This window comes from Dendrobates tinctorius, unplaced genomic scaffold (assembly GCF_039654945.1).
Source record: "Dendrobates tinctorius isolate UK_male_01 unplaced genomic scaffold, ASM3965494v1 ptg000164l, whole genome shotgun sequence".
NCBI classification, from domain to species: domain Eukaryota; kingdom Metazoa; phylum Chordata; class Amphibia; order Anura; family Dendrobatidae; genus Dendrobates; species Dendrobates tinctorius.
In genome coordinates, this window is record NW_027361831.1 from 10,837,617 (window position 1) to 10,865,484 (window position 27,868).

Here is a 27,868-nt window from a genome sequence, read left to right on the forward strand (position 1 = left end):
AGCAGAATGGCCAGGAATATGTACAGCATACCACCAATGAGTAGTTTGTGAGCTTTCCCCCTCCATTCCCCAATCGCTGGAAGTTTAAGTGAATCACATAGTAACTTCTGAAGGGATTTTCAATAGGAGGTAAAATAATAGGTGATAGTTACCAATCCATAGTTACGACATCAATAACCTACAGGAACTCATAAAGACAATGAGTTCCCGTGTCGTATGTTTAGAGTTTCACTATTTTGGCCAAAATAACAACAAATGCCTCAGGTATTTTATTATCTGGGCAGAATGAGTTCTCCAAGAATGTCATCAAATGACCCCAACATATATTTTTAACTGCAGTCCATTCTAGTCATACCTCAGAGCAGGTTGCAGTATGAAGCAACAATACTCCTGAGACCTGTGTCTTTACTGTCAGAGGAGCAGTATCCTAAACATACATTCCTCAGTGAGCTGTCAGAGCAGGGCTGTGATGTGAGAAGAACTAAATCTTCCTCTGTCTGACTGACTGCGCATGGGGGACTGAGGCTGGAGAAGAAGTTATTTGCCCTCAATCAGCAAGAAGAAGCTGGAAAGCGGTGTCGTGCAGTAGGACTAGTAATCCTAGTAAAGTGCCAATTTTTCCCTTTCGGAAGCTGGAAACAAAACCACCATTTTGCTTTTAAAGCAATGGTCTAAAAGCATGGCTATCTAATAGTCATCTCTTTGCCTGATGCTAATGATACGCCTTTCAACTCAGAGGCAATTGAGCATGCAGCTTACCATTAATAGGTAGAAAAGTATTTTATATAGTATTTCATAATTGTCCTACATCAAATGTTTAGAACTACAATGAAACACAAATGGAAAAACAGAATAATCTGCCTGATCAATAAAAACGAGAGCATAAAAAAATCAACACAAAATTGTAGCAGCCAGTGACTAAGTTTAATCTTTTATTTCTCTGCATTTAATGGTTACTACTCACCTGGGCTATTATCTGCAGGAATCTCCACTTTATACCAATCATCACAGCTCAAATATGTCTCTGTAGTGTCAATATTGATCAACTCTTCACGCTGAAACCAATATTGTAAAAGTCACAGACAGATGGAGAAGTCACATCTATGGTCAACTCTAATCCTGCCATCTCCACCATTCTCATTACACAAGTATAAAACATATAATACTGGTGTATAAAACAAGACTGAGCACAAGACCTTCACAGCCGTCTACACATCATAGGGGACATCTCATGACACCTTCTCTCCATCTACCTGATGATCCTGAGGAACACTGGGATCTTCTGCTTTACAGTCCTGTGGAAGAAGAGGACGGGGACATCTCTCTGGTGTTGTCCTCTTACTGGATAGAACTGTAAAAAACACATATACAGGGACTGAATGAATTACACTGGTCAACAGCATTTTTGGTGCCAAAGATATTTCATCGAATTTAGGGTATTTTTGGGGTGCTGATTCTGAATATGTCATCAGTTTTGCCAGATTGGCTCAAGTTTTTGAGATTTTTGGTATCTTATTTATAGCACTTGTTGGTAAATGCGACGCATCATCTCATTAATTTCTTTGGATTAGTACTTGAACTGAGCAGTTCTCAATATAGTTTTGTGTTAATTAGTGTTCTAAAAGTTTGTTCATAGCTTGATTTTTGCACTAACTTTATGTTGTTGTCTGTTTTCCAGTGAAAAGCATGAACTCATCAAGAAGAAGTTGTCTTAACGATCCAGACTCATTCTGTTACATTTGTGGTGAATATACACTGCCAAAACATAGAAGAAACAAAACAGACTTCGTAAAAAAAGTGTATTTTGCCTATTTTGGGGTTATGCTTGGGGACCAAGACAAGTTTTGGGCACCACACATAGTGTGCAAAGCATGTATCGAATTATTACGAAAATGGAGCAAAGGACAAAGAAAAAGCTTCAAATTTGGTGTTCCAATGGTGTGGAGAGAGCCAAAAAATCATCATGATGACTGTTATTTATGGTAAACACAGGTACAGGCACATCTTCACAATGAGGGACAGGCCTTCTTGCAGATTCCATGTTACTCCCATTTTCGTTTCTTATGCTTATTGAATCCTTGCACTTGCACTGCACAGAAATAACAGTCATCATGATGATTTTTTGGCTCTCTCCACACCATTGGAACACCAAATTTGAAGCTTTTTCTTTGTCCTTTGCTCCATTTTCGTAATAATTCGATACATGCTTTGCACACTATGTGTGGTGCCCAAAACTTGTCTTGGTCCCCAAGCATAACCCCAAAATAGGCAAAATACACTTTTTTTACGAAGTGTGTTATGTTTCTTCTATGTTTTGGCAGTGTATATTCACCACAAATGTAACAGAATGAGTCTGGATCGTTAAGACAACTTCTTCATGATGAGTTCATGCTTTTCACTGGAAAACAGACAACAACATAAAGTTAGTGCAAAAATCAAGCTATGAACAAACTTTTAGAACACTAATTAACACAAAACTATATTGAGAACTGCTCAGTTCAAGTACTAATCCAAAGAAATTAATGAGATGATGCGTCGCATTTACCAACAAGTGCTATAAATAAGATACCAAAAATCTCAAAAACTTGAGCCAATCTGGCAAAACTGATGACATATTCAGAATCAGCACCCCAAAAATACCCCAAATTCATTAAAATATTTTGGACACCAGAAAAAAAATTTTTTTTCGTTGACCTGTGTTATTTATATACAGATAATTACCATATAGGCTGTGTGTATTTAGTCCTCTATTACCTGGAGAGTTAAGGGACTGGTGACCCTCCATCGTGATGTCCTTGTACTGATCTTTGTGTCCTTCTAAATACTCCCACTCCTCCATGGAGAAATAGACTGAGACATCCTGACACCTTAAAGGAACCTGACACATACAATGATACCGTCATCCCCCCGATCCCTTCATAGCATTACTGTATAATGTCCCAGCACTCCCAGCAGTGTCACCTCTCCAGTCAGCAGCTCAATCATCTTGTAGGTGAGTTCTAGGATCTTCTGGTCATTGATGTCCTCATGTATCAGGTGGTGAGGTGGAGGCCCCGTGATTGGGCTCAGGGGTCTTCTCCATCCCTCAGACACAGGGTCCTGACAGCGCTCACTAGAGGTCTTCTTCACTACTGAGTAATCCTGGTTATGGAGAGACACATTAATAAATCTCACTACAGACATTTCCAGAGTCCTCACCTCTCCAGTTCTGTCCATCTGTTATTCCCATAGATAAGAGTGATGTAATGTGACGTCAACAGAATCTCTCACCTCTCCAGTAAGCTGGAAGAGAATCTCCAGGGTGAGGTGTAATATCTTCTCCACTATCTTGTCTCTGTCCCTATCCATCCTTGAAGGGTGAATCAGGAAAATTCTGTTATGTAGAAGATCTTCACTGAGAGGATCCGATATCGTAGGGACCTGAATGAGGTGAAGATGAGCTGTTGTAATGTCATAAAGAATCCCAATAAATAATACAATTACTGTAGATAATAGGGAGACACATGGGGAGATGATTAATATTGTAAAAGAGACAACTCATTTATCTCATAGTAATTGGATAGGATAAATGTCTTAGAGCTGTGATGTGCATCTGTCAATGACCATACACATGTTATCATGGAATGATGAGGTGGCCCCACATATGCAGGTTTCAACATTTATTTCTACTGGAGCGCCGAAAATGTCTGAGTTAATTTGGTTGGCAATATCAGTTAGTCAATTTATTGGTGCACATGAGTATTTTCTTGGAAACTAGTCTTGTTTATTCTGTGGAAATTCTATTTTTCCTGCACATAGCTTGGTAGCCATCCAAGGTACAGATGAACTTTGACGTAATCTTGACATAACTGTAAGGCTATGTGCACACATGCGGAATTGCTGCTGAAATTTCCACGGCAATTCCGCAACTCGAATATGCAGGCGGAATTCCCGCGAAAAACTAGCATTTTGCAAGCATAATTAGCTTGCAGAATGCTAGCGTTTTCCAAGCGATCTGTAGCATTGCTTGGAAAACTGATTGACAAGGTTGGTCACAAAAAAACAAGCCGCCATAAAGGTCAATCGACAGAAAAATAAAATACAAGAAAAAAGAACGAAGGATGGCACTCACCGTTTCATGTAGAAAACTTTATTCAAGGAAAAAAATACATTGGCTCGGGAGCAATGTGTAGAGTACGGACAATGGCTGTTTCATGCACCTGGACTTCAACAGGTCCTAACAGGTGCTTAGGACCCGTTGAAGCGCAGGAGCGCGAAAAGGCCATTGTTCGTACTCTACACATTGCTCCCGAGCCAATGTATTTTTATCCTTGAATAAAGTTTTCTACATGGAACGGTGAGTGCCATCCTTCGTTCTTTTTTCTTGCACTTTGGATATTGTTTGTTTCCAAGGATAGAGCACCCGTTCCATGAGGGTTTATGGCGTTGAAGATGTGTGTGTGATTTGTACCTCTTGGCAGATTGCAGGAGGTAGTGGTGGTGCAGCAGTGCCGAACTTGCTTTCTTTCGTTGGAGAAAAATAAAATAGTTATAGCTCTCAGAATACAGCGATGCAAAATTAATTATATTTTCTATAAAAGTTTTTATTGTGTAAAAGCGTCAAAACATAAAAAAAATATAAATGTGGTATCACTGTAATCATAATGACCAGAAGTCCTGCACTGATCAATTCGTCCTGCAAAAAAACAAGCTGTCACATGACTCTGTCAAACGAAATATGGAAAAATTATAGCTCTCGAAATATGGCAATGAAAACACTTGTTTTTGCAAAAGCATCTTTTAGTGTATGACAGCAACCAAACAAAAAAACCCAATATAAATCTGGTATCACTGTAAAGTCATCTAATCACTTATACCGACACCAATTTCACCACAGTAGAAATAGTATAATAGGGATCGACAGGTCTTCCACTACACCCAATACTACAGATGGACACCCAACCAGGAGTGTTCACATTTTAAAAACGGAGTGCCTGACACTACCGAAGTGGAATAACTGTCACGAGAAAAGAAATAGAATAATTGGGACCGAGACGTCTTCCACTACAGCTAACCTAGATGTAGACCTACCATGACTGTTCACATTTCCACAAATTTGTGTTAACATCAGCAGCAGTAGCAGCAGCCACATAAGCCACACTAAAGATATCACAGAGTGCAGTTACGTGACATTAATGCATCACGCTAAAAAATGCAGTATCATCTAGTCTGTACAGTCTGCGACTGGGGTGCAAAAGACCTTGGAGATCTATGACTTGTTCATCTTAATGAAAGTTAGGGGGTCTACACTTTCAGGAGACAGCTGGCTGTGCTTATCAGTCAGGACACCACCAGCAGTGCTGAAGACACGTTCTGAAACAACGCTGGCTGCCGGGCACGATAAAACCTCCAAGGCGTGTGAGGTGAGCTCTGGCCACTCATCAATTTTGGAAGACCAAAATGTGAAAGGATCCAAACCATCCCTGATGGTATTGATATTTAGCTCTAGATACTCCTGCACCATCCTCTCCAATCGTTCACCGCGTGTGAGACTTGGACTCTGTTATGCTGGTGCACGAGTTGGTCTAAAAAAAAAGTGTCAAAAAGAAAGTGTCTCACAGAAATTGCTTCTTCCAAAACCACCAATGCTGCAGCTAATGTTTTGGTGTTGACGAATTGATGTGCCAGAGGATGGAAGTCTACAGCTGCGATGTGTACTGTGTGCTTCACTGCTTCTTGGGGAAAAGCTCTCTTAAGGTTGTGTAAAAGCATGTTTCGATACTCCAGCATTCGCGAGTCCCTTTCTAGGGTGGGAATCATCTGGCAAAATTTGGTTTTATAACGTGGATCTAACAAAGTGGCAACCCAGTAGTCAGCATTATTCCAAATCATAACTATACAAGGATCATGTTGCAGCAAGAAGGCACTCATATGTCGTGCTCTACCATGAGGTCCAAGCCCATGCTTTGTTGGTGGCTGGGTAGCAATGAGGTTCTTTTCCTCCGTCCCCTCCCACCAACCACGAACAAAAGAGAGGGAAGGATTATCCTCATCATCTGACAGTTGCTCACCCATCACCTCTTCCTCCATTTGTTCCTCAGATCTTGCACCTTCGATAACAAACTTATCACCAGCCACCCTCGATTGCAGTAATCCACCCTCCCTTGGTACCTGTCTGTGTGATGACAGTCTGGAACTTAGAGACAATGTTATCCCTTTCGCATCCTCTTCTGCTGGGACCACCACCTCCTAACGCAGGCTATTCAAAGTCTGCTCCAGCATATAGATGACCGGAATAGTGATGTTGATGACGGTGTCAGTGCTAACCATCTTAGTAGGCATTTCTAAACTGTGCAGAAGGGTGCAGAGGTCCTTAATCTGTGCCCACTCTGTAAACGTGATATGTGCCACGTACGTATTGCGTTGGCCCAGGCTATACGACATGACATACTGCGTCAGGGCTCGCTGCTGCCACAGTCACAACATGTGCAGAGTGGAACTCCACTATATTGGCACATCGCCTATCAGCCTGTTAACTGGCATGGACAAAGACCTCTGTATCGATGCAAGTCGATGACCAGAGGGGTGAGAACAGCGGAAATGAGCACACAGCTTACGTGCTTTCTGGAAAAGCTCACCCAGGCCAGGATAGTGGCTGAGAAAATGCTGTACCACCAGGTTGAGGATGTGAGCCATGCAAGGCTGGATGAAGGTTCAGCGGAGGTAGCCATTGATCAAAATCTGCCTGGAAAGCTGTCCACAATTCTTCAGCTGTATGACTGCGATCTCCAAGGCACATCAATTTTAAGACTGCCTGATTGCAGTGAGCCCTGGCTGCACAGTACGGAGGTGGTGGGGGTTTGCGCTGCACTGTTGTAATGCGTGTCTTGTTAATGCAAAGGTTGAGGGCGCAGGTGGAAGCCCTAGAGGAGATAGAGAAGACAGAATCAGTGGAGGAAGTGTTAAATGTAGAGGTTTTTCCTGCAAGTCTTGGGGATTCCAAGACTTGTGGAGCAGCACCTGTTCCCACAGCCACTAGAGTCACCCAGAGGCTAGTCATCAAGATGTAATGCCCTTGGCCATGCTTACTCATCCAAGTGTCTGTTGTGAAATGCACCCTGGCAGACAGAGATTTTTTCAAAGAATGGGTGATGTTGTCTGCGACATGCTGGTGTAGCGCAGGCACAGCTTTCTTAGAAAAGTAATGGCGACTGAGTAATTGGTATTAGGGGACGGCGGCAGCCATCAGCTTTTGGAAACCGTCTATATCTACCAGACAAAAAAACAGAATTTCCGTGGCTAATAAATTGGAGATGTTGGATTTCAACTTCTTAGCTTTGTCATGTGTAGGAGGAAACAATATTTTACGTGACCACAACTGCAGAACCGTGGGCTAGCTGCAGGGTGGAGTACAGTGAGCCAGACAAACTGCTGGCCCGTGAGAGAGGTGCAGGCGGAGATGTTATTGTGGATTGAGAAACTTGTGTTGTGCTCGTTCTCTGAGATTGGCCAAAAACAGCAGGCATGTCCGCTTCCATTACAGCTGAAGGCGGCCTCTCAGTCAGCGTGACTGGAGTAGGTAAAGAGCCCGAGGTTCTGGGGTCGAAAACCTGCATCTCAATAGTTGGCATGATAACGAGGAGGAGGAGGCATCAGCAGATGCGATTGATGGGTCGGCTGATGGTTGAGGTCCGCATTTTTGTGCAGTGGGATTCCCACAGTAAAGCATGTTGATTGCTCATGTGAAGGTTCATACATGTAGTAGTCAAATTATTGCACATTTTACCTTGACTTTTTGCAAAGTTGTCAGATTACGTGAGTTGGCTCATCCTTTGCAGTGTCAAAAAAGGGCCAGGCTAGGCAACTCTTACCACCCCTACGAGCTGCAGACCCGCGGACGCTGCTGGTCAGAGGCACAGTTGTGGCTGAGGATGCATCGCTCGTCGTGGCTGCATCACTACATGTCTGTGATGGACAGTGCAGTGTAACCTCCTTGTCTTCCTCCTCAGATGACCTACTCAGCTGTATGCCTCTATGTTCACGCCAACTGGGATCTAACACCTCATCATCATCATCCTCTGTGGTTTCACATTCCTCGGCCTTGGAGTCACCCTCCTCCTTTTCTTGCCATGACAGCACAGTACAGTCCGTGTGAACCTCAGATATCTTGACTCTCATTAGGATCACCTCCCTCCCCAGGGGTTAACATCTGATGACGAGGGTCAGGATGCTGTTCGGACTGTACTTCGTCCTGCCCCGCATCCAAGCTAAAAAAAATTTTGGGCATCGGTGCAGACTTCCAACTCTTGAATCGGCAAAGCTTTTGAGTACACTGCTGATGAACATGGCATAGAATATGTGAACAGCTCTTCAGACTCACCCATCTGTGGTTCCATACAGTCAGTTGAATGGTTGGATAGATGGGATGTGGGGGAAGCAAGGGGAATTTGGGTGCCACCTCTCTAGACTGTACTGGTTGCGATGTTGAGGTGGAGGAAGAGGAGAGACCATTGAAGCTGCACTTGCCATCCACTCGAGTACATGCTCTTTCTGGGCATCATCAACAAGGCGTACCACTGTGCGTCTGTCAAAGAAAGGTAGTGGTATAGCCTGTCCAGTAACTTAAGTTGTCGGTTGTCTTTGCATAGGATGTGACGTTGCTTCACTAGCACTTTTACAAACATTACCACCTACCCCATGTACACCTTGAACACCAAGCCTAATTCCCCTTCCACCACGGCCTCATTTTTCCCAGTCATGTTGCTCAAATAGTATGGTAGGAGCACAGTATTAGCAACCAAAAATTAGATTTTACACTCTGCACCACCTCTGCAAACAGCTGAATTTCAGCGACTGTAAATTCAAAGTGGAAATATGGTGTGCTGTATTGTGTTAGTCACAGAAAAAAAGAATTGTTTGAGTGTGGATGAGGCCTGTATGACAAAGAAGTTATGCTACAATCTTAAAGTCAGGTCCCTTACTGTATGACGTTAACAGAAGAATTTTTGGGGGGCCTATGGATCAGGCCTCTATAACACACGAGATGCTACAAACTATTTTAAAGTCAGGTCCCCTACTGTATGACACTAGGAACAAAAGAATTTTTGTTGGGCCTGTATAACATTGATGAGATGCTCCAAACAATTTAAAAGTCATATGTCCCCTACTGTATGATGTTAGTAACAGAAGAATTTTTTTGGGCCTGTCGATAAGGCCTGTATAACATTGACGAGATGCTCCAAACAATTTAAAAGTCATATGTCCCCTACTGTATGATGTTAGTAACAGAAGAATTTTTTTGGGCCTGTCGATAAGGCCTGTATAACATTGACGAGATGCTCCAAACAATTTAAAAGTCATATGTCCCCTACTGTATGATGTTAGTAACAGAAGAATTTTTTGGGCCTGTCGATAAGGCCTGTATAGCATTGACGAGATGCTCCAAACAATTTAAAAGTGACATGTCCCCTACTGTATGACGTTAGCAACACAAGAATTTTTTTTGGCGGGAATGGAAACGTACTTCAGGATCAATAACAGGGCGGCTATGGGAAGTACGAGATCCAGGATCAAGCCTACAACTATTACTCATCTACACAAAACCAATTAGCAGAGAGCATTTGATGCTCGTCTCAAGCTAGGTATAAAAGATGCCCGTGAGAAAATGGATACCAAAGATGCACATAATCTAGAAGATAGGCTCTAAAAAATTTCAAAGTGAGATGTCCCCTTACTGTGTGACATTAGTAACAGAAAAATTTTGGGGGGACTGTCGATAAGCCCTGTATAAGATTGAGTAGATGCTCCAAACAGTTTCAAAGTCACATGTATGACAATAGTAACAGAAGAATTTTTTGGTGTCTGTCAATAAGGCCTGTTTAACATTGACAAGATGCTCCAAACAATTTAAAAGTGACATGTCCCCTACTGTATGATGCACATAATCTAGAAGATAGGCTCAAAACAATTTCAAACTCACATCTCAGCTGCTGTATCACGTTTGTGAAAAAAAATAAGAGAAATTAACTTTAATATGCAACAGCTCTGCACACAGAATAATTTCAACGCCACTAAATGAAAAGGTTGGACATAGGGGCTGTATCACGTTTATCAACAGAAAAAAAATAACTATTTTAATGTGCTTGAGGTCTGCAGACAGCTTCATATCACCGCCACAACATGACAATATGGCATATGGCGGGCTGTATCTCATTCAGCAAAAGAAAATATTATCATTTTTTTTTAATGCGTGTTAGGTCTGCGCACACGTTCATATCACTGTCACAAAATGACAACGTGGGATACGGCAGGCTGTATCACATTCAGCACCACAAAAAAATATTAATTAGCATGCTATACTCATGTATACAACACAATAGAAGCAGTGTACATGTGCCCTGCTGGCTTTCTTTGTGGACCTCAGTATTGCCACAAAAGAAAAAAAAGTGCTGTAAGGTAAATTTAACAGTCACACTGGACACTAGCCACCTACAGTATCTGACTGACATACAACCGCTTATCTAAGTAGCTAAAATGTGGATACAGCAGGCTTTGTCACATTTAGCTAGTGAAAATAATATTATTTAGAATGCTATACTTGTGCATGGAGCACTATAGAAGTAGTGTACAACACACTTGTAGGACATGTGCCCTGCTGGCTTTGTCTGTGGACCTCAGTAATGGAACAAAAAAAAAAAATTCCGGAAGGTTAATTTTACAGCCACACTGGACACTATCTAGCTACACTATTTGACTGATATACAACCGCCTAACTAACTAGCTAAACTTAACTGTTAACAGTGCCAGCGTCAGGAGCAGCCTTACAGTGTCAAAATGGCGCTAAAGCAAGTTGTCTGCTATTTATACAGAGAGGGACATGTGATTTCAGCGGCCAATGACACAAGCCATTGTGGGTGTTTCCTGCGCCCTGATTGGCTAGCCGCAATGTGCACACATAAAGTTAGGAAAAAAAATAAAAGACTGTTGTGCTTACAAGAAAAGCGCCTCTGATCTCTGCAAACCCCCTCTCCTTATCATACATATGCCAAACGCTCATTATACACCACCATTATCGTTGCTAAAGTGCTGAAAATATTTTCGTGGCAACGCAAACATTTTCCCGCATTTTTACTGAAGGTTACCGATTTTATAAAATTTTGCTCGGGTTTCTGATCACGAATCCGAATGTGTCATATTCATGCCAAATTTATGTTTGGCGATTATTTTCCAAACAAATTCGCTCATCACTACTAGTTACTACAATGTACTTACTGGTCACTACATCGGCAGATTGCAATTTTCACTCATCACTATCCTCTACTGCTTGTTTGTTACTCGTTTCTGGGGGGTTCAAGGTGCTCATGACCAGGGCAGCCATCAGGGCATTACTGCCCTTACTGGCGTATGGGGCTCAATGAGCAGAAGGGGCGCGCAGCGGGCACTCTCTGTTCTGCTCACCGGGCCCAAGTGGCAGGATGCTGCCGCTTCAGTAACTGACCATGCATTCTCTGACACACGATTAGTTAAAATCTGTTGCTGTGCAGAAGATTCCTCCTACAGAGGAAAAGTTAACAGCCGCCATCCCAAGGGCCTGTGTAGCTGCACAAGGGCCCAGGAGGAGGAGAGGGGGCCCGATCAACTGCTGAGTTATCTTGTTCTCTGATAGAGCCAGCAGCAGCATCTACACTAAGGAAGGGGCCCATAGCTGAGTCTTTTGCTGTCAGAGATTGGCGTGCACTCTGCAGAATATTGGAATGGGCGCCTTTCTCTCCTCCAAGTTGATGCTGCGGCTCGCTCTATGATGCAGGAGCCCAGGAGTCTTGGACATGCCCCCCGATCCCTGGACATGCCCCCGGCTTCTCTGCATCGTGCAGGCAGGAACAGGCCTGGTAAGTATGGCTAATCTCAGCCAATCCTGTATGCTGCCTCCTCACTGCCTCCGACTGCTGCTGGGAAGAGCCTACAGCAGTCAGTACATCTGACACTTCTGCTGCCTCCTGAGCAGTTCTGACAACTGAAGTGCCTGATCAATGTTCACATGAGCCATCACATAAATCCCCCTGCTCCCTATAGCTACCTGAACCCCTGTACTGAGGGGACTTTATTGGAAAACCACTGCTCTGACCCATTCAAAAGCAGTAGCTGCAGTGTGAATGCTGCTTGAGTGGACCAGTGCAGCCATCCCTCAATAAAGACCCCTCAGTACAGGGGGTGGTAAGTGGCTACAGGGAGGAAGGAGAGGTTGATATGATCGCCGATGTTCACATGGGTCAGGCAGCTGCCAGAAGTTCTCAGAAGGAGAAGTGTCAGAATCACTGACTGCTCCGAGGCTGTTCTCTGTAGCTATCAGACGTAGTGAGGAGGCAGGAGACAGGACTGGCTGAGAGCTGGAGATCTGGCCAGTAAGTGCTGATGGACGGACTGAAGACCACCAGGATGGAACTGCTGAAGATGGAAGAATGCACCTGTCAGAGGGACAACATATGTAAGTAGTAAAATATGTACAGACTTACTATTATCTATGTGTATTACCATACTTCTGTGCACCTGTTTATAAAAGTCTATATATATATGTACCTGTGCAAAGTGTTTATATGTATCTATGTGATGTGTACTGTCCTTATCTGTGGGTGTATGTGTGTATACACACAAAGATAATCACAGTGTATATATATATATATTGTGGTGTAGTAACCACTGAGTCCGCTAGGGGGCGCTGTGTGGATGTCCCAGGAGAAAGGATGAATGGCAGAATATGGAATGGCCGTTATGTATCCCAAAGTGGGTGGCTTTGGGATGGAGACTTATGTGTTGTTCAGCAATGATATTGCTGAGGTGTTGTTTCAATGAGTAAGGGAGAAGTCTCCAGGTAACTAGAGAGATGGGTGGGCCTGGTTACCTACAAAACCACCCAGGGGGTGTGTTTAAAGCACTGTTGGAAAGAGTGTGTAAATGCTTGAAGGACCTGTGATGAGGTCAGTCATGTGACCCGGTGGGCATGGCTATGAACCATATAATGTGGCCAGGGTAGGTCACAGGTGGTGAATGCTTGGACCCGGTTGGTCCAGTGTGGAAGGTCCCGCTGAGATGGGGCTTCCTGCCTGACAGCAAGTGTGGACGCTGTGAGTAATGGCTGCAAGTGCCTGAGAGTTCACTGGAGGGAATGAATGTCTGCAGTATGGAGAAGCAGCCATGAGAGAGCCCTGACGGGGTGAGATATAACTGTGAAGCTCAAAAGCCTGTGCATTGGACATTGCTAACAGAGTGAAGCTCTGTCATGGACGCTATGCCGTTTATATATTGCTGGTCATGGTTTATGATGTTTAGTAAACCGCATGGACTATACTGGTTTATGGAAAACCTGTGCCGGATCTGATTTTGTGGCTGCCAAGCGAGTGATCCCCTACTTAAATGACAGCGCTACCTCACTATATATATATATGTGTGTGTGTATTAGTACCTGAGTGCACAGTAGTTATCTGTGTGTGTATAATTATATAAATATACAGTCATATGTTAAAGTTTGGGCACCCCTATTAATGTTAACCTTTTTTCTTTATAACAATTTTGTTTTTTGCAACAGCTATTTCAGTTTCATATATCTAATAACTGATTATTTCTGGATTCAAATGAGGTTTATTGTACTAACAGAAAATGTGCAATCTGCATTTAAACAAAATTTGACCGGTGCAAAAGTATGGGCACCTCAACATAAAAGTGACATTAATATTTCGTAGATCCTCCTTTTGCAAAAATAACAGCCTCTAGTCGCTTCCTGTAGCTATTAATGAGTTCCTGGATCCTGGATGAAGGTATTTGTGACCATTCCTGTTTACAAAACAATTCCAGTTCAGTTAAGTTTGATGGTCGCCGAGCATGGACAGCCCGCTTCAAATCATCCCACAGATGTTCAATGATATTCAGGTCTGGAGACTGGGATGGCCATTCCAGAACATTGTAATTGTTCCTCTGCATGAATGCCTGAGTAGATTTGGAGCGGTGTTTTGGATCATTGTCTTGCTGAAATATCCATCCCCTGCGTAACTTCAACTTCGTCACTGATTCTTGCACATTATTGTCAAGAATCTGCTGATACTGAGTTGAATCCATGCGACCCTCAACTTTAACAAGATTCCCGGTGCCGGCATTGGCCACACAGCCCCAAAGCATGATGAAACCTCCAACAAATTTTACTGTGGGTAGCAAGTGTTTTTCTTGGAATGCTGTGTTTTTTAGCCTCCATGCATAACGCCTTTTTGTATAACCAAACAACTCAATCTTTGTTTCATCAGTCCACAGGACCTTCTTCCAAAATGTAACTGGCTTGTCCAAATGTGCCTTTGCATACTTCAGGCGACTCTGTTTGTGGCGTGCTTGCAGAAACGGCTTCTTTCGCATCACTCTCCCATACAGCTTCTCCTTGTGCAAAGTGCGCTGTATTGTTGACCGATGCACAGTGACACCATCTGCAGCAAGAAGATGCTGCAGGTCTTTGGAGGTGGTCTGTGGATTGTCCTTGACTGTTCTCACCATTCTTCTTCTCTGCCTTTCTGATATTTTTCTTGGCCTGCCACTTCTGGGCTTAACAAGAACTGTACCTGTGTTCTTCCATTTCCTTACTATGTTCCTCACAGTGGAAACTGACAGGTTAAATCTCTGAGACAACTTTTTGTATCCTTCCCCTGAAAAGCTATGTTGAATAATCTTTGTTTTCAGATCATTTGAGAGTTGTTTTGAGGAGCCCATGATGCCACTCTTCATAGGAGAATCAAATAGGAGAACTACTTGCAAGTGGCCACCTTAAATACCTTTTCTCATGATTTGATACACCTGGCTATGACGTTCAAAGCTCAATGAGGTTACAAAACCAATTTAGTACTTCAGGAAGTCAGTAAAAATTAGTTAGGAGTGTTCAAATCAAGGAAATGATAAGGGTGCCCATACTTTTGCACCGGTCAAATTTTGTTTAAATGGAGATTGCACATTTTCTATATACATACACACACACATACAGTACCTACGGCTCTGGCAAAAATTAAGGGACCACTGCAAAATTTTCAGTTTGTCTGATTTTTCTCTTTATAGGCATATTTTTGAGTAAAATGTAAATTGCTCTATTATTCTATAAACTACTGACAACATGTTTCCGAATTTCCAAGCACTAAATTTTGTATTTATTTTCAGAAAGTGAGAAATGGTCAAAATACCAAAAAAATGCAGGTCTTGCAGACCTCAAATAATGCTAAGAAAACAACTTCATAATCATTTAGAAACAACAATACAACAATACTAATGGTTTAACTCAGGAAGAGTTCAGAAATCAATATTTTGTGGAATAACCATGATTGTTAATCACAGCTCTCATGTGTCTTGGCATGCATTCCACCAGTCTTTCACACTGCTTTTGGGTGACCTTATGCCACTCCAGGTACAATAATGTAAGCAGTTATTTGTTGTTTGATGGCTTGTGACTAACAATTTTCCTCTTGATTACATTCCAGAGGTTTTCAATGGGGTTCAGGTCTGGAGATTGGGTTGGCAATGACAGGGATTTGATGTGGTGGTCCTTCATCCACACATTGATTGACCTAGCTGTGTGGCATGGCGCATTATCCTGCTGGAATAACCAGTCCTCAGAGTTGGGGAACATTGCCTGAGCATAAGGAATCAACTGTTTTTCCAGGATAACCTTGTATGCGGCTTGTTTCATACGTCCTTCGCAAAGATTAACCTGCCCAATTCCAGCCTTGCTGAAGCATCCCCAGATCATCACCGATTCTGCACCAAATTTCACAGTGGGTGCAATACACTGTGGCTTGTGCGCCTCTCCAGGTCTCCTTCTAAGCATTAGATGACCAGGTGTTGGGCAAAGCTTAAAATTAGACTCATCAGAGAAGATTACCTTACTCCAGTCCTCTATAGTCCAATCCTTATGGTCTTTGGCAAACTTCAGCCTGACTCTCCTTTGCTTCTCATTGATGAAAGACTTTTTTCCAGCTTTACATGACTTGAGCCCTGCCTCTAGGAGCCTGTTATAAACTGTTCTTGCCGTGCATTTCACCCCTGCTGCCATTTGCCATTACTTATGTAGGTCACTTGATGTCAAGCATGCGGTTGCTAAGTGACATTCGAATAAGATGACTATCATCTCGATCAGTGGAGAGTCGTTTTCACCCTCTGCTGGTCTGTAGCTTTGTTGTCCCCAATGTCTGCTGCTTGACCTTGTTGTAATGGACTGCCATCTTAGAAATTTTAAGGATGGAGGCAACATGACGCTCACTGTATCCCTCTGCTAGTAAAGCCAGAATTGAGCCCTTCTTTTCCTCACTCAAGACTTTTCTTTTCAACTAATTGGCATGGTTGATGATTATTTTTTTATTCCTATTACTTTTGGGATATTACTAGCACTTGTTTTGTCATCCAGCTTGTCCTATTGCAAGAGGATTGTGAACACTACAGCAGGGTTTTTTATACTTTCCTTCGTTAAATAAGATTTGGTTCAGGTGATCATCACCTAATCAGAAGCACATTAAGTAGAAGGAGGTGTACTCTGGTTGGAATTCAACTGACACTGGAATGGAATGGCTGTCAGACATGTAGAGAAGCCGATTTTTATTTAAAATGAGAAATGGTCTCTTAATTTTTGCCAAAGCTGTATATATAGTGCCTGAGACACCGTAGACAGTATGTATAAAGGTAAATATCACTTAACGTGGGTTTCTCGGGGTCAGACAAATTACCAGCTGCATCGGGCCCAGAGGTGTATTGAGGCCACTGACATCAGCGAATATTTCAGCTCGATCTGCATCCTCAGACGCACATTCAGCTGAAATATATTGCAGCGCAGGTGATTCGCCAGCTCCCTGCGCTGCAGTACGTGCCGCTGACCAATTTGCGTCCAGCATCTGACCTCAGTGTGACAATGACTGGGAGGCATATGGCATTGACATCATGAGTGATGGTGGGTATGCCGAAGTAAGCTGGCGGCTCCTGCACTGGTTGCAGAAGAGGACACCATGTGGCATGGGAACTAAGAAAGGTGAGTAGAACAGGGTTTTTTTTTCATGTGTTGCAGAAGACAAATTATTAGAGAAAGGGGCATGTAGCGCTATGCCTGACATGGTGTACCCTCCTCCCTCCATGCAGGGACACCAGCTTACTCATCAGCCCATGGCGCTGTTCCCAGCATGCTCCTGCCTTCTCCCTCCATTATGCATGATGCACTTTGTCCCGATGGTGTGCCTAGAGTGTGTGTGAGCATGCTCCCCTGTTCTAAAAGGGGCAACACACGCACATTGTAAATTCTCCCAGCAACAGCTGGGAGCATTTGGTTAAATGTGTGCTCACTTGCAATGTGTCTCCCAGCCAATAGCTTGGAGACATCTTGTATAAAAAGCACCCTCCCCAGTAGGGAGGTGCCTGAGCAATCCCTATAGTTATGTTAGGTGGTTGGTGTGTATGCAGCTGTATGTGGCCAGGTCCCTCATCTCTAGTCTGATATATATCCCATACCCTGTGTCTTGCCATTAGTGCTCACTTCATGTGACTGCTTCAGCAGTGTCCGTATCCTGAAATTGCATCTGCAGTACCGGTACCCTCCCCTCCCTTATTACGTAACATCCTCTCTATTTATGTATGGTGCTGTCCTTTATTACATAGCATCCTGTTATGTGTAGCGCATGTCCATTATTACACAGTATCATCTCTTGTCATCTACAGCACCGCCTCTTAGATTGAGTATTCTCATGATTTTTGTTATTCACAGCGCTCTCTCGTTATTACATAGTCCTCTCCTGTAAAATGACAGCTGATGGAGCAGCATCTGACCAGAAGACCAGTCCATCACAAAAGAAGCTTTCTCATGCTCCATCAACCGTCATTTCAGTTTACAGTGCCTTGCGAAAGTATTCGGCCCCCTGGAACTTTTCAACCTTTTCCCACATATCATGCTTCAAACATAAAGATACCAAATGTAAATTTTTGGTGAAGACTCAACAACAAGTGGAACACAATTGTGAAGTTGAACGAAACTTGTTGGTTATTTTAAAATTTTGTGGAAAGTCAAAAACTGAAAACTGGGGCGTGCAATATTATTCGGCCCCTTTAACTTAATACTTTGTTGCTCCACCTTTTGCTGCGATCACAGCTGCAAGTCGCTTGGGGTATGTCTCTATCAGTTTTGTACATCGAGAGACTGAAATTCTTGCCCATTCTTCCTTGGCAAACAACTCGACTTCAGTGAGGTTTGATGGATATTGTTTGTGAGCAGCAGTTTTCTGCTCTTTCCACAGATTCTCGATTGGATTCAGGTCTGGACTTTGACTTGGCCATTCTAACACCTGGATACGTCTATTTGTGAACCATTCCATTGTAGATTTTGTTTATGTTTTGGAATATTTTCTTGTTGGAAGACAAATCTCCATCCCAGTATCAGGTCTTTTGCAGACTCCAACAGGTTTTCTTCAAGAATGGTCCTGTATTTGGCTCCATCCATCTTTCCATCAATTTTAACCATCTTCCCTGTCCCTGCTGAAGAAAAGCAGGCCCAAACCATGATGCTGACACCACCATGTTTGACAGTGTGGATGGTGTGTTCAGGGTGATGAGCTGTGTTGCCTTTACGCCAAACATATCGTTTGGCATTGTTGCCAAAAAGTTCGATTTTGGTTTCGTCTGACCAGAGCTCCTTCTTCCACATGTTTGGTGTGTCTCCCAGGTGGCTTGTTGCAAACTATAAATTATACTTTTTGTGGATATCTTTGAGAAATGGCTTTCTTCATGTCACTCTTCCATAAAGTCCAGATTTGTGCAGTGTACAACTGATTGTTGTCCTATGGACAGACTGTGCCACCTCAGCTGTAGATCTCTGTAGTTCATCCAGAGTGATCATGGGCCTCTTGGCTGCATCTCTGATCAGTCTTCTCCTTGTTTGAGATGAAAGTTTAGAGGGACGGCCGAGTCTTGGTAGATTTGCAGTGGTATGATACTCCTTCCATTTCAATATGATCGCTTGCACAGTGCTCCTTGGGATGTTTAAAGTTTTGGAAATCATTTTGTATCCAAATCCGGCTTTAAACTTCTCCACAACAGTATCACGGACCTGCCTGTTGTGTTCCTTGGTCTTCATGATGCTCTCTGTGCTTCAAACAGAACCCTGAGACTATCACAGAGTAGGTGCATTTATACGGAGACTTGATTACACACAGGTGGATTATATTTATCATCATTAGTCATTTAGGACAACATTGGATCATTCAGAGAGCCACAATGAACTTCTGGAGTGAGTTTGCTGCATTGAAAGTAAAGGGGCCTAATAATATTGCACGCCCCACTTTTCAGTTTTTGACTTTCCACAAAAATTTAAAATAACCAATAAATTTCGTTCAACTTCACCATTGTGTCCCACTTGTTGCTGATTCTTCACCAAAAATTTACATTTGGTATCTTTATGTTTGAAGCATGATATGTGGGAAAAGGTTGAAAAGTTCCAGAGGGCCGAATACTTTCGCAAGGCACTGTATTTCTAACAAGAGCGGACGATATGTAATAAAGAACAGGGAGCTATAAATAAAAAATAATGAGAATCTGATATGTAAGGGACGGTGCTGTGCATAAGAGGGAAATATGTGTAAGGGACGGCACTATACATAAAGGGAGGGCACTGTGTAATAAGGGGCGGCAATATATATGAGAGGAGACTGTAAAAAAATATGTATATCTGTAGCTTGGTCACCATAAAAGGAGTGGGGCCCAGATACATTTCTTGTACAGGGGCCCCAAGCTGTCTGTGTCCGCCCCTGCGCCAATCACAGGCCATCAGCTGATGTCAGCGCACACTTCGCCGATGTATGACGACAATGTCATACGCCAGAACAATGCTGCACGCCGCCTCAGCCGAATCGTAGGTGAGTACATTGCTCCAGCTCAGCCAGGTAAGAAAAAACTTTTTTTTTCTTTTTCTGCAAAGCCGCGGTATGGGGGAGCATTATACTACTATGGGGGGGAGGGGATGCATTATACTATGGGGCTACTGCATTATACTGCTATGGGGGGGCATTATACTGCTATGGAGGTGCATTATACTATGGGGCTGCTGCATTATACTATGGGGGCACATTATATTACTATAGTACTATAGGGGTGCATTATAGTACTATAGGGTGCATTATACTGCTATGGGGGTGCATTATACTATGAGTATTGGGTACATTATACTACTATGGGGCAGCATTATACTGCTATATATGACTATGGGGTACATTATACTGTTTTGGATGACTATGGAGCAACATGGAGAGACATGGGGGATGTATGGAGCGACATGAGGCAGAATAGGAGGACACGTGGGGTTCAGAATGTGGGATATTATTAATGTAGGGGCTAATTAAAGGATATTTTTGAGGACACTGTTTTTAGTGTGGGGGAGAGGTCCTGTTACAGTGCAGGGCGACAGTCACTTTTCTGGCGTAGTGTAGAGGTTGGAGCAAAATTGGGGAATGTGCTAGTCTAGATAACTGCATTATTTTCTGCAGAGACGAGACCTAGCTGGAAGAAGTGATGGCAATATGCGCTGGATGAAGATGAAAAGTGACGATGAAGGACTTCAACTAGGGACATCACCAGTGAGTCAGTGTGTTACCTGTACACTGACACTATACACTGTATACTATATACAAAGCTCCTGTGTATAACGTAACTGGTGATCACTGTATTACCTGTACACTGACACTATATACAGATCTACTGTGTATAATGTCACTGGTGATCACTGTATTATCTGTACACTAACACTGTATACGAAGTACAGATCTCCTGTGTATAATGGCACTTAGTACTGTGTTTTTTTATTAATGATCAGTATTGTAGTATTCGGTCACTATGTTGTGGTAATTTGTAATCTGGTTATGGTGTGGTGGTATTTGTTCCTTGTATGTGCTATTATTTGGTCACTGTGGTGGTAATATGTGGTCTGGACATGGTGTGGCGGTATTTGTTCCTTGAAAGTAGTATTTTTCGGTCACCATGTGGTGATAATATGTGGTCTGGTTATGGTGTGGCAGTTTTTGTTACTTGTATGTGGTGGTATTTGATCATTATATGGTGGTAATAAGTGGTCTGGTCATGGTGTGTCGATTTTTGTTCCTTGTATGTGTGACGTCTGCCTGCGGTCTGGACTGCAGCCAGACAGCACCCCGAGAAACACTGAGACCCTTTACCCCTATACAGGGATCTGGATTTATAGCAGAGCCCAGGAGGCGCTGTCTGAATAGGAGCAATGACCAGAGCAGGACGGTCGCCAGAAAGGTGTTCCAATACAGGACACAGAGGCAATGATATCCGAGACTAAACCAGTCAGGCAGAAATGGTATAAAAACAGTAGACAGTAGCAGAGTCAGATTCCAGGCCGAAGCCAGAGTCATAAACCAGGAGAGCAGCAGAAGTACAGAATCGTTAGGCAAAAGCAGAGTCAGAATCCAGGCCGAAGTCAGTGTCATAAACCAGGAGAGTCGCAGAGGTACAGAATCGTTAGGCAGAAGCAGAGTCAGAAGTCCAGGCAAAAGTCAGAGTCAGTAAAACAGCAATTCACACAGTAACACGCAGGGGAACCAAGAATATATCCGGCGGCCTGCAAGAGCAGTCCCAAGGTATTTGAGGGATCAGGTCATCCCTTACAGGCCCGTGGCCTGATGATGTCATCCGGACCGCCCCCAGGACCAGGCTGGATGGTAATGCACCAGCCCCTTCATGACTGATCGAGGAGCGAAGCCTGCGTCCAGCGGACGCCTGCGCAGGAGCCTCATGACTATCGCCGCCATCACTCGGGGTTGAAGCGCAACGCCTCCCAGAGACCAAGGCCGAGACTGCAGGCCACGGGTCAGCCGGTGATAGGACAGTCCGGGGCCTCCTAGTGGTCGAGGCTGGGACAGCAGGCCCTGAGTCTGACGGTGATGTGATAGTCCGGCGCCTCCTACTGGCCGAGGCCGGGACAGCAGGCCCTGAGTCTGGCGGTGCCGTGACAGTATGTGGTATTATTTGATCACTATATGGTGGTAATATGTGATCTGGTCGTGGCGTGGTGGTATTTGTTCTTTGTGAGATTATTGGTCATTTTAAAAATTGAAAAATAAATAAAAATATACCGAAATTGTATTGGATATTTTAACAAATGTTTAGTAAGTTACAATAGAGTAGTTTAACAACCCTGCCGGCATCACTGCATGGCCTCCCATCCTCCACCTGCCTTACACACCAACTAACTCACTACTCTGGGCCATGCGGTGAGTTCTGTCTTCTGCCGGCTCCATGCTGAGTGCCTCTTGCCTTCTGCTCTTATAGAGTCAGGGTGCACCTTCCTAAGGTGAGCCCAGCCAATTGTCAAGAGGCCTCAAGTACCTAATTCATTCCTGCCCATAGGAGGATGCCTGAGCAACTATTTCCTTAGTCAGTGCCTTGCTGCTGAGGTGCCAGGTTCTGTCCTGTTTCCGCCTTTCTCTGGGGGCTGCATTCCCAGACCTGTTACCGTGTGCTTTGTGCCTTGTATCCGCCTCCCTGAGGGCAGCATTCTCAGGCCCCTGCCCTTGTCCAGTATTTGTTCCCGTGTCCATCCTTGTCTGTATAGTGTCCTATTCCTGTACCTTATTCGGTACCTAACCTAGTCTGAACTCAGTCATAACCTCTGTGTTTGTCTCCTTGTCTGTGGCTATCCTTGTGTCCTTGGTACTACAATAAATTACCTTCACAGCATTAAATTGAGTGCCAGGTTTTCTTTTGCTACACATTTGGTTTGTTAAACTACCTCGGCACCCCTTCAGTTGTGCACACGGTGTTTTTTAATTAGAATTGTCATATTTGGCCTGGTGAAAACAGCCTTGGGGGATGTGTATGTGTGTGTGTTAATAAATATTTTTTCACTTGATATTTTTTCCTCTTAAAAGTATTTCGGAAGATATTTTTTTTCATGCTCCTAACTACAGAGATACAGTGGGGAAAAAAAGTATTTAGTCAGTCAGCAATAGTGCAAGTTCCACCACTTAAAAAGATGAGAGGCGTCTGTAATTTACATCATAGGTAGACCTCAACTATGGGAGACAAACTGAGAAAAAAAAATCCAGAAAATCACATTGTCTGTTTTTTTTTCATTTTATTTGCATATTATGGTGGAAAATAAGTATTTGGTCAGAAACAAGCAATCAAGATTTCTGGCTCTCACAGACCTGTAACTTCTTCTTTAAGAGTCTCCTCTTTCCTCCACTCATTACCTGTAGTAATGGCACCTGTTTAAACTTGTTATCAGTATAAAAAGACACCTGTGCACACCCTCAAACAGTCTGACTCCAAACTCCACTATGGTGAAGACCAAAGAGCTGTCAAAGGACACCAGAAACACAGGCTCAGCAGGAGAACATCAGACACTGACCCAGGACAGATGTCATCACAGGGTGGACCCCAGGGAACCTGCGGAACATCGGGACACAGGCAGGACAGGAACACCGGCATGGCAACACAGGTCATCAGCTGGTTAGATCCAGGCAGAGCCGTCACCGAGAAACAAGGCTGGAGACTCCCCAGGAACACGGAGGAGGAGTCCATCCAGGAACACAGGCAGGGCCGTCTCTGGAACACAGGCTGAACCACCAGGACCATGGACCAGACATCTGGACACAGGCTGGACAACTAGGACCACAGACCGGACATCGGGAGACATCAGGACACAGGCAGGACATCGGGACTCAGGCAGGACAGGAACAGGAATACTGGTATGGCAACACCAGTCATCGGCTGGTCAGATCCAGGCAGAGCCGTCGCCGAGAAACAAGGCTGGAGATTCCCCAGGAACATAGGCGGGACCGACTCTGGAACACAGGCTGGACCACAAGGACCACGGACCAGACATCTGGACACAGGCTATACAACCAGGACCACAGACCGGACATCGAGACACAGGCAGGACATCAGGACACAGGCAGGACATTGGAACTTGAGCCGGACATCAGGGAACAGGCAGGACATCGGGACCACAGGACATCAAGGCACCAAGCGAACATCAGGTCATCAGGAAGGACATCTAGACATCAAGGCACCAGGCGGACATCAAGACACAGGCAGGACATCAAGTCGGACATCAGACTGGACATCAGGAAACAGGCAGGACATCAGACACAGGACATCAGAAAGGAGATCTAGACATCAGGACATCAAGGCACCAGGCGGACATCAGATCTCAGACAGGACATCATGACTCGGATCTTGGATAGGACATCAGAACACTGGCCATCAGACTCCAGACATCTGGCAACGATCGACAGACTCCAGACATCAGGCTCCAGACTTGAGGCCGCAGTCATCAGGCTCCGGACCTTTTCCAGCGACCGGCAGACTCCGGACATCGGGCAGGTAAGCATAGGATCCGGACATCTGGCGGAAGACATCAGGCGGTCATCAGACACCGGACTGCGGTCATCAGGCCCCGGACGAGAGGCCACAGTCATCGGGCTCTGGACATCTGGCTGCGACCTAAAAAGGAACCCAAGCGGTCTTGTGCAAGCACCGCCGGGTTGGACTGAAACCGGCTGGGGATTGCAACAGATAACAAGCTGAGCACAGAGTAGCAGAAACTCAGCGGACACACCGGACTCCTACTTCCAAGATGAACCCAGGTTAGATCACAGAAAGTCAGTTAGCAAAGAGTCACAGTCACTGGGCGCAGGGTTTAAACCACAGAAAGACCTCAGGAACATAACAGAGGACACAGTTCAGACAGGGTCAGGTACAGGAACAGATTCAGGATCAAGGATTCAGGAAACAAGACACAACAGGAACGGGCCTGTATATACAGCCTCCAGGAAAGGCAATCTAGCTTTCTGCCCCCAGAGCAGGCGGAAAAACAAGACAGGACAAAGAGCATCAGCTCTCTCAGAACTGATAGCAATCAGAGCAAGAGCTGAACACACAAACATACATGGCTAGGTTCAGGAACTCAATGTGAAGCTCTGGCCACGCCCCACAAGGCAGGGAAACTTTATATAGGAGCTGCCTCACAGCAATAGGCTGGAGCAGCAATTCTAGCACACACCCATTCCTCATAAAAGCAGGGGAGGTGTGGCCACGCGCACACTAAGCACAGCCAGACACAAATCAGCATTGCAAAGGACACCTGGCAGGAGCTGCAAGCCTGAACACACGTGGTAAGTCATGCACAGTGCAGCAGACCTTTCAACCCGCGGATAGCTTCCACAGCGGCAGCCAGGGACCGTACAAGCGGGTGGTCATGCAGCGCAGCGGAACCACACACACATGTACAGCTACACAGCGAAGCAGGGAACTGAGCAGCATCCATATAGGTAACAGACAACAGTATCCCAGCTAATTAGGGGGAAAGGAGCAAAGGGTTAATGCAGAGACATGCAGAGTAACGCCGGGGAAACAAGGTACAAACACACCGCCGTTATAGTATAGTTTCAAGAAACAAATTCAGGATTGCATGGGTTTTTTTTTTCAAAATGCAATTTTTAAATAGGGAAAAGACAATTTTAAACTTCAGAAAGTTATTGAAAATTACATAATAATCGTTCAATGAGGATTGTTTAGCAAGGAGGGCAAAAGTCCAGTTGGGCAACACAAAAAGAAAAAAATAATAGAATAATTCAAGTTACCATTCCGATAAACCATAAACCATTATAGAAGCCATCATAGAAACGGAATATACTGGTAAAGATTCAAGAATCGCTAACCCAGTCAACTTTTCTAATCTCTCATCTATTGATACGGAATAGTCCTAGGTTGTTCATTAGGTCTTCTAGGATGGACCAGGTGGTTGACACAAAATTCCCTTTGGTTTTCTTTTTTTCCTACAGACTGCAATATTTTATAACAAACTGTTTAGGCCTGTTTCACATTTCCGTTTTTCGAAATCAGTCAAAATCCGCCAAATTTTGAAAATGGCGGATCCGCCGTTTTTCCCATTGAATTACATTAGTGGCAGATTTTGACTGATGATCGTCCGTTGGGTCCGTTTTTTGACGGATCCGTGAGAATTTTCGCGGCTCCCGGGCGGACCAGACGGACACTGCATGCAACTTTTTTTTGGTTGACGGTCGGTCCGCTATTTGTAACTGCGCATGCCCCGGAAGGTTTGCACGGGAGCAGTTTTAACCCTGAAATGCCATCCCGGGAGCCGCGAAAAGTCTCTCTCTCTCTCTCTCTCTCCTCACCTCACCTCGCTCGCTTCAACTCACACCCTTGAGTTACATGGAAGATGCCGCGTGATGGCGGCGATATTGCGGCGATGGAAGATGCCGCCAGATCGCGGCGGCGATAAAAGATGCTGCGAGATGGCGGCGGTGATATCGTGGCGATGGAAGATACCGTGAGATCGCGGCGGCAATATCGCGGCGATGGAAGATGCCGCGAAATCGCTGTGGCGTTATCACGGCGATTGGCATCAACCTCAACTTCCAGCCCACGGTCACTTTAAATCACGCCGCTTTCCATCTTCCACGGATCCGTACTGCAACGCGGTCCGCTATCATCCGTATGTCAATAAACGAAGACGGATCCGTTGTTTAGAACCTTTGGCGGATTTCAGCTGACCGCCGACAACGTAAGTGTGAAACAGGCCTTACACTTGAAAATAAAATTTTCCTGCTTGTTACTCTTTATTTGTAATTGCGTCTCACTGCTCAATCTCCAAGACGTGCTTCAGCTTAGGTATCATTTCTGAGATGGAGAGTTTCAACCAAGATTTGAGGAATAGTTTTTCAGTTAGAAATGGAGACGATTTGGAAGAGCTTATGTTATTCTGTTGACTGCATCCAAGTTTTCCCAGTTGTGTAAGAAGGCACTTGAGGGACAACAGTAGTCAGGAGCTCCATATAGTACCCACTATGTAATGCTCGCGCCCAGACTGGATGGCACGAGCGTGGGATTGTGGCACCTCTGTGCCACAAACCAGACTACCCTGGAAGGGGCTTGATTAAGCAGCTACCTTGGTGTTCACTGGAGCCTCTGATGGTGAAGTCAGGCTTGTGCGGCAGGTAGCTACCAGGTACCATTCCAGGGCGGTATCTGGCTGCGAGGGCTGTGGAGTCGGAGTCGTGGAGTCGGAGCCCATTTTGGTGGAGTTGGAGTCGGTGTCATGGAAATTGAGGAGTTGAGATCGGAGGTTTGGCTTACCGACTTCACAGCCCTGTAGCAGCTGATCCCACAGGGGATCGAAACACTAATGACAGGTGCGGGCAGGTGCAGATGAGCACGACTGGAACTCTGGCAGAAAGGTGGGCACGGCTGGCACTAGAGGAACAGAAACTGATTCGGAAGGGACAGGAACACGGGCAGATATGAGTGGTATATGGGGACAGAAATGGACCTATTCAGACTGGAGAGACAGGAATCCTCAGGAGCCAGTTCAGGCAGGACAGGCAAAGATACACAGGATGCGGTGCGGGAGCAGAGCAAAGTCAAAGAGTGCAAATGTGGTGTTCACAGGTACGCAGGATGCAGTGACGAGTCGCGAGACAGTTAGGTGCTTTCTGTATTAACGTTTATAAGACTAGAGGGAACTTTCCTCAGTCCTGGCCTGTTCACCGAAAAAGGGGTAACACAGGTTGCCCTCGCAGGAGCTCTATACAGGCACACACAAATGGTAGAACACGACTACTTCCGGCAACAGCCGGTCAATATAGGGCCGTGGTATGGCCGACTACAGGTCCTTAATTATAAAGTCAACTTAGCCGCCCAGACGTCCCTCGCTATTTGGGTTGGCGGTCTTTCGGCGTAATAGTTGCTGGGCCCAGTTGCTGAGACGATGGCGAAGTCTTCGCGCGCTCCGGCGCACTGATGACACGGGGGCCCCACAGGCTCCGGCGGGGTCCTTGGACGGTTGGGCCGCAGC

The 27,868-nt window shown here is 44.6% G+C and overlaps 1 protein-coding gene across 1 annotated transcript in view; it reads right to left on the bottom strand.

The window, feature by feature from the left end:
* Window positions 1–27,868, bottom strand: part of LOC141053042 (uncharacterized) — a 97,042-nt gene that overhangs the window by 1,540 nt on the left and 67,634 nt on the right. The gene's annotated exons all lie outside the window — the stretch shown is intronic.